The sequence below is a fragment of the Protopterus annectens genome, chromosome 10.part0, assembly GCF_019279795.1.
Source record: "Protopterus annectens isolate FY-2018-M chromosome 10.part0, PAN1.0, whole genome shotgun sequence".
NCBI lineage: Eukaryota > Metazoa > Chordata > Ceratodontiformes > Protopteridae > Protopterus > Protopterus annectens.
The window spans coordinates 1,267,544,447-1,267,553,354 of NC_056744.1; the positions used below are offsets into that span (position 1 = coordinate 1,267,544,447).

Consider the following 8,908-nt stretch of genomic DNA (forward strand, 5'->3'; position numbering starts at 1 on the left):
AAGGCTAGACAGCAGGCATGGCACAGAGCCATACAAATGGGCAAGATTTTGACAGCTGCATACATTCCCTCACATGAGAATGTACTGGTGGATTCATTAAGCAGGTCCTTAGAGGACCCTCCTGAAAGGACTCTGAAAAAACAAGTTTTCAAAAAAGTAAGACATCTATGGGGAACACTACAAGTAGACCTTTATCCATCATTTGAAAGCTACCAGCTTCCCCTGTTCTGAACCATAAGTCTTTGCTCCCTTAACTTGGATGAGAGATGCCTGCTCTTTCAAGTGGTCATGGAGGTTCCTGTATGCCTTGCTCCCTTCTGCTACTACTTCCAAGAAATACTTCAAAAAGTTCAAAAGGAAGCTCCAAAGCTCCTACTGCTGGGACCCTTTATGGCCAAGACAGCATTGGCTTACTATACTACTCCACCTGTCCAAGGGAAACTACTGAAAATACTGTTGCAGCCAGACCAGCACTCAACAGCAAGGTCTTCATCTCCACCCAAATCTAGCCTCTCTCAGCTTCAATCTATGGATGATAGGGCTCTGATCCCTAAAAAAGACACCTCTCCTCTGAGGAGGTATGTCAGATTCTACAGGAATCCAGAAAACTTGCCATTATAAAACCATACACAGCTAAGTGGAAAGATTCTCAATCTGGTGCTTCCAAGCACAGCCAGGACCCTTCCTTATCAGATAACCCTTCTGTTCTCAAATATCTCTGTAAATTATTGCACTCTGCTCTAGCCTTCTCTTCTGTTACAGCCCATCTGTCTGCCATTAATGCCTACTTGCCTTTTGATCCTCTTATCATCTCCAGGATGGAGGTCAAACTTTTCTTGAGGGGAGTCTTATATTATAATCCACCTAGGAAACCTATTTCTTCTGCATGGGATCTCATCTGGAAAAAACTTAAGAATTGCCTGTTTGTGACAGCAGCTTCTGCCACTTTTACTGCACCTGTAAGACTATCCTTTGGCTGCTCTTACCTCTGTCCACAGAATGTCTAAACTTCATGAGGTTATGGCTATTCCAACCTTTCTCATTTTCCACAGGGATAGGGTGACACTCAGAAACAATCCATCATTCATGGCTAAGGTTGTGAATGAGATGACCCTAAACCAGGCTATCTACATGCCTACCTTTTTCCCTAATCCTCAAAATAAGGGGGAAAGAATTCTCCACTCACTAGATGTTCATAGGCAGCTAACATTTTACTCAGACAAAACAAGAACTGTTAGAAAAACTGACCAAATTTTTGTTTCATTCATGAATTCCAAACTTGAACAACCCATCTCTAAGTAAATAATTGCATCCTGGATGTCAAAGGTTATTTCTTTCTGTAACACACAACATGGGAAATAATTGCCTTCCTGCCAAAAAGCACATTCCACTCAGGCAGTGGCTTCCTATGGAATTCCACAAAGGTGTAGATACCCGGTCCATCTCGAAAGTGGCCACATGGTCTTATGTACACACCTTCACCAAGCATAAAAAGATGACTGCATTCTCATGGTCCTGGCTGTCTTTGCTAAGGTCTGTCCTGTCTGGTCTCCTGGACGGGTCATTCTCCCTTTAGACATTTCCCTCTTCCCTACTTCCTTCATCTGTGGTAATCACCAATATGTTAGAAATACTGCAGCAGTGATTTCAGACAGGACACAGTACAGTTGTGCACGAACATACCATAACAGCAGGTGTCCTACTGATCAGGGCTGCAGTATTCCTCTCACCCCTTCCCCTCTTCTCTTTCTCTGCTTCTATTTTTCCTCTTTCCCTCTGTTGTAAGCAATCACCTAATAGACCGTTTTTAGGGAAATTGACTTACCTCTTCGAGCTACATCCCCCTAGCTGACCACTTTCCCCTTTCAGTACTCTTCAGGCAGCTGATTGAAGATAGTCTGAGATAGTCATTTGTACATCTGCCTCTATACCCTGACACATATGAGCTGACATTACACGTCACAGACACCCTCAGGAAGGTAAAGCTTTGGTACCTTGGCCAGATGTCAGTGGAAAAAAAATGCATATATTAAGAATACTGCAACAGTGATGAGTAGAACATCGACTGTTATGGTAAGCTTTTACACAACTGTACTTTCTCCAGCTAGAATGGCAATATACAGTTGGCCCATTTGCTAAAAAGAAATAAGTGATAGATAGGCCTTGAATTATCCCATAGGCAGAATTACGCTGGTCTGTTGTTGCAAGTGAAACAGACCGCAAATAGAGTGACAGACTCTGTGTTTTCAATAAATATCCATTTGATAACCAGAGTGGTGCTCCCTTTACTGTTCAGAACATCAGTTAATATCTCCATCTGTGTTAGTCTAATTTGTTTGTCTTAACTCTGAAATGATATGACTGAATATAATATTCCGTTTGCAATGTCTAACATTAGCAATGGGAAACAAACAAAAAAATCATAAATGATAGCTGCAAGAAACACACACACACACACACACACACACACACACACACACACACACACACACACAGAATGCAAGTGAGTGAGTGAGTGAGAGAGAGAGACAGAAAGAGAAAAACAGCTACGCCCTATTCTAATGCAGCAAGAAAGTTACAGGAAACAGCAGCTGCAGTTTCATTAATTTCTTCTTGCTTTAAATAGACACAAGTCCATTAAAGGGAGGAACCCAGACAAGAATAAATCCTCTGATGGATACTAGATGACCTTCTGTAGTAGTAAGGAAAAGAACATTCAGACAGATTCGGCAACAACAGTATAATACGCAAATTGGAATGCAATCTGCTCGAATCTAATGCATATGCAGCTGAAATAAGCAGTTATTCAGCTATCATGCATAAAACCGGCTCCCATATGTCATTTAACTTTTGGATTTTACCAGCTTCTTAATGTGTGATTTAATATGAAAAATTATTTGAAGAAGAAGATGATGCTGGACTTGTATCTCTTCCAAGGATTTGTGCTTAGTTTGAGTTTTACTATGATATCAGTGAGAAACTGAACATTCTTGAACTTGTTTGTAGCATCAAAAGTACTCTGTCAAACAGAAGATTATGACTGGGCCTCGCATCATAAGCAATTTATTATGTGCTGGAGAAATGAATTGTAAGAAATTCACCTCAAGAATAGAATAAAGCTACACTCTCACCCTCAGTGTTAACATCCATTTATAGAGCACATAATCTTTGGTTAAAGTTGGAAAACTCAGGCTAAAATGTTTACACTACATGGAGCTTTTGCTACTCTAATGAATTATCAAAGAGGGAAAAACGTGTTGCCAATGTAAAATATTTTACGACTTTGAAAGCTGTAGCATGTTTAATACAGCCGCACAGACAAATCAAAGAGTACCTTGGATCAACCAATTAGACATCTGCAATGTCACAGATTTTCCCAGTGACAGTATAATGCATATTAGAGCTTTCAAAGGGGTAAAACATTTCTGACACTGTTTTATTATGGGTTATATGCAGGCTGCAGTGAAAGATTATATATAACATGCTTGAAAGCTGCATAAGAAGCTTTGCCCTGGTCCCCTTCCATAAACACAACACACCGAATGACATTTGACGACCTTTATTAAAACTTCCATAACATAACTTTGATTACCAACATTTGTTAAATACAACTGGACATAGTGTAGTTGATTCTAAACACAGCATAAACATCTTTGCAATTTTAATCAGGACAGTGTACCTGCTCATCCTGCCCCAGTAAGCAGCATCCATACCTTTGCTCACTTACTTTACTTATAAACATCCTTATAATGTTAACCAGGTTACCTGCTCATCCTTTCCTTGGCAACACGTTTTTCCCTCTTTGATAATTCATTAGAGTAGCAAAAGCTCCATGTAGTGTAAACATTTTAGCCTGAGTTTTCCAACTTTAACCAAAGATTATGTGCTCTATAAATGGGTGTTAACACTGAGGGTGAGCGTCCATACCTTTGCTCACTTACTTTACTTATAAACCTCCTTATAATATTAATCAGGACAGCGTACCTGCTCATCCGACCCAGTAAGCAACTTCCATACCTTTGCTCACTTACTAAACCATTCACTGAATTACCTCCAAACCAAATAAGCAGCGTCCTTACCTCTGCCTGCTTATCTATTCAACAAAAACTCCTTGAAATGCACCACCAGACACAAGAGGAGGAACAGAAGAGGGCAAGCCTGTCCCTCTTCTCTGCCACCAGCCTGCCCAGGCTGTTCCCCCTCACCACCAACTTCCATCAGCTAGCCACCCTTAGGGAATAAGACTAAACATAATTCAGTGTGCAATAATTACCAGGACATTACCGGCCCCTGGCAATTACCTAATGCTTACCAAAGCATCACCTGCCACTGGACCAAGAATACTCAACCCCAACCACCGAAATAAAGGCAATTGCATATCACTCTTCCCAAACAATTTACTTGCCCAATGATATGCAGAACCTGAAAAACTTCAAAAATGCCATTTAGCAACCGCCTTGCCAACACCAAGTACCCATATCAACAGTAAGGCACCTAAACCCCATGATGGCTTTAGCAGTCTGACCCCTCTTTGATCTATCAATACCTTTGAATGCCACCAACAATATACCAAACTGAAAATGCCCTATATCCCAGGTCAAAACCAGATTATACCAGAATGAAAATGCCATATGCCACCTGGTCAAAACAAGATTAGTGACATGCCAACCCAAACCAGCATGTAGAAATTAAACCATATCTTTCTCTCCTTCAGGTGCAGTAAATCAGACCACACTTCAATGCAGGGGCACTCACATAGCTCACAACTTGACCCAATTACTCAAGGCTTGCCCTGTGTGTTCCACCATGAACCAATGACCATCAGTCTACTACAACAAACCTAACCCAACCCTTCAACATAATGAATACCTAGCCATAATTAACTTCACATCCCCTTAACACACGTGTGACTAATGAGCAAATATTAAAGTGGATTACCTACATGTTACCATGCACCACTCCAGAAAGAAAACCTGTAAACCTATAACACCTAAAACAAGACCTTAATGCCCACCATTCCCTTGTGATAAGTTTGTGTTCCCTCAAACATCACCTCAGAAAGGTCCGCTGCACCTTCTATTTTAGCAATTTTATGGATACCCATGGTAAATAAAAGAGTCACTATTCCATAACAGCCCCAGTCTATAAAAAATGACATTCATAAACATCCTGTGTTACAAGTTACCAAATGAAAAGCCTGTAAACAGTAGAGGTAGTAGCCAACCCGAGCTGCCACTCATACTCCCAATACCTATAAATCTCCATTCATAGCTCAGATTAAGTTAACTTGCCTGGATGATATCCCAATATTGAGCTGCCAGTGGTAGGAACATTTATCACAGAAGCATCCAACTTTCAAGCTCACCTCCTTCCAGCCACCAATTGATGCCCTCTATGTATTTGCCTGTCTGCAACCTCGATACGCACCGGTCCAGCAAACAGCTTTTGGTCAGTAACTGTTGTCACCTCGCACTCCCCATGTGTAACCTCCTCGCTCACCACTGCTTCCATCACCTGCAAATTCCCTGTGTATCACCACAGCTGGTACTCGGCACACCACTGTCTACAAAGAAAAGGAGAAAAGTAAATCGTCTAATATGTAAAGAGAAGGTTCTACCTGATACGCACATACCAAGACATCTTCAAATAGAAATTATCCTGCCAACCCGGGAATGAATGTAACACCTTCACAAACCCATGACAAAGCAGCAATAATTAAAGCTAGGTTTCCAATGACCCTATCAAATACCCAATATAAATTTAACTACCCGACAAGTATGTTAAAACTTAACCCCAACATGAAGGGACCTATCAGTATCCACAACCATTTGCCTAGCTCTTAACCTTCCATCTCCAAATGAGGAATATTTACCAACATATCAGATTCCTGACCTCCTGTGTGATGCAAATAATGGCTGGCAGTCTATTGGCAGTCTCTTGCTCCATGTGGTCTGCCTATGTATGTGTGCCCGTGGCTTTATGAGGGAAAATGTTTCAAGTATGCTGAGTCTTTAACTATCTGGAATTGCCAAGAACACTAGGTGATGCTCTACTATAAATTAAGAATCCAACTGGATATCCAAAGTGTGGTTTTCCATTAATACAGCTTGTAAAGGGGGGCTAGTGTCTGAAACTACAACCTAATAGCATGCAAGGGCCGCCACCACCCCCTGTCAGTACAGTTTGCATTAAAACATTTCCCCACCACATGTGCAGTAGCAAGGACAGCCCAACTTGGGTAAACCATCCTCACAGAAATGAGTATGCTAAACTTTGTAATTATTTCAAGACAAAGTCTTTTTCTCCCTTATTTTCTGGTACCAGGAAAATAAAACGCATTTTGATTGCTATCCCCCCTTAGAAAACTAGTTCAGCATCAAGCTCTGCTTCCTATGGCGCCCCGATTTTTTTTTTTTTTTTTTATAAGTGTGGTCATGCTTTCCTTTGTATGGTCTGTTGTTCTGAGCCATATATCATCCCGTCAAAACTGAAAAGGAAGAGAGCAGAGTGAAATACTTAAGCCTGGCCCTGACTTAAATCTCTCCCCCAACAGGGCTGTTAGTGGCCCGCATGCATGCATGACTAACAACCCTTCTTTGCGGTAAAGTTGCAGCCCGTGAAAAGAACACTTATTCCTTTAAGCAAACATTGCTGCAGGAAAACTCCTCCACTCCCCAATGCACTATTGACACCAAACGAGAAGAAGAAAACAGGCCTGACCCCTTTTTTTTTGTTAAAAGAGGGTTGTCTATACTAACAGAGCCGCCACCGATCCATGCCCCAAGCCGGACCACAATGCTAAGGCCAAGCAGCACAAACTCAAACCCCATCATCTAAATGGGCCCAAAATCCAAGGACCAAACACCAACAAGGATCAAGCAGTGACAAATCAACAACCACACATGAGGACCCAAGGAAACCCTCTACTCCCCGAAACCAGCCAGCGGCCCATGCCCAACATGCATTCTTAATCATACTTCAGTCACTAAAACAAAACATTCAGGACATGACTCTAGTCAAGCTATGGATCCCATGGCACTCATTAATGGGTGAAAGGGTTGTATACCCCCCCCCCGTTTCACACAAAGAGTTGTCACATCATGCACAAAGGTATTCACAGCTAGACAACTGAGATGACCAATAAGGACACAACACAGTTCTTTACATGGAGAAATGCCACTCAACAATGTCAGAACGGCAAACCCCCCCTAGAAATTTTATGCAAGCCTTATGCATTTTTCCTTTTCCTTTCCTTCCTTTTTTATGGAATGGTCCTGTAGCAAGATGTGCACAACCACACGAAGACCTCCAGTAGATCCTCTGATAGAGAGCTTGTTTCTTTTTTTTTCTTTTTCTTTTTTTTTTTTCAAAACCCTGAACAATCTGCTGCCAAAAAACTGCGAGCCGATGTGAAGCCCGACCGGGCATGCACAGTCCCGGACCACTGCTCCCAAGCCCGTGAACGGAGACTAAACTTCCACACCGCCAAACTGGGCTGCAGGAATGCTGCTAAGCAACAGCCTCCACCACCCAATAAGTGACATCAGCTGCACCACACTTCATGCAACCCCCACCTCCACCAAACACTCCACACCTGTGCAGACCACTGTGCAGACCCAGGCATGCCCCACTCTCGGTGGCTACAGCCCGAGAAAAGAAACTCTTGGCCAAAGATCTTGCAAGACACCACCCTCTAGTGATCGTTCAAATAACCTGTCCCAGTCCTCAACACTCAACACTGAACAAAGCCTCTCCCTTGATCAAATTCAAGTCAACAATTGGCACCCAAGGACACGCTGTACATTGCAAAAGACACAGTAATATGCTTTCAATCCTGCAACTTCCATAAAACCAATACAGTTTTACAAGCACAAGTACCCTGAGCCTCAAAATACACCTGGACGTGTTGTCTTCACACAGCAGGAAATGATCCACATCTCATTGTGTGTTTTTGTTGACCGGTGATTCTCCTGAAATGCAAGACAAAATTCTGAGTTCCGAACTATCTATACAAACGTGTGGTGTGCTACATGCACATGACCCGAGTGCTTCACCATCCTGCTAGAGACACTCCTGGCTGTCTTCCAGCCTCAAGCAGCAATAATTAAGTTAAACAGTGTAAACAATTCAACACCCATTGATTATCTGCCTTTGATACAAACTCTTGATTCAGACAAAACAGTTCACTTGCTGCAAAGCACAGTGTGACCCATGAAAACTCACAAGCAATCCCCGACTGATCCACTAGCTTTTAACATTATTTTCTGTTTTGACCCACACTAAAATAAAGTGAATATCCATAGACCTCTATCCCACGATTGCATATTGCATCACAAACAGGGACACATTTGAAATCCCTGCTCCTGTAAACCTAGATTGCTGCAACTGAACCAGATTTTGCCTCCGCCCCACCTGCACCACCATTAGCATACAGTTTTTTTTTTTCTTCTCTATGACAGTGGCATACCCCCAGCAGAGACCTGCATGACATCCCGCTTAAAACAGAAAACAATGAGCGGACCAAAACATCAGCCCAAAGCTGGTATTCTGCGAAAATCTGTACAGTTGAGAGGAAACAAAACCACGACACCTCTGCGTCTCCCAGACAACGGCAGACTCACATGCGCCAAGAGCAACGCTGCACTGGCACCCACGAAACACCACAAACCATTGTCTGCAAGTCCAGCAAATACTGTCCCGCCAGAAGAAGACACAAGAGACAATTCAGCAATGTCCCCAAAAGCTATCTGACAACTACCTCACAATATGAATTCCTGCCAAGACAACCTTCACATATTTATAAATCTCAGTAACCCAGCAACATGGCCAAACTCCTTAAACTCACATGTAAGCCAAATCACGACAATGCTGCTGACTGTATGCAATAAACACAAACAAGAAAGCCTCA

The 8,908-nt window shown here is 42.3% G+C and overlaps 1 protein-coding gene across 1 annotated transcript in view; it reads right to left on the bottom strand.

The window, feature by feature from the left end:
• ASTN1 (astrotactin 1) overlaps positions 1–8,908 on the bottom strand; it is a 5,143,480-nt gene that overhangs the window by 3,882,333 nt on the left and 1,252,239 nt on the right. The window lies entirely within an intron of this gene.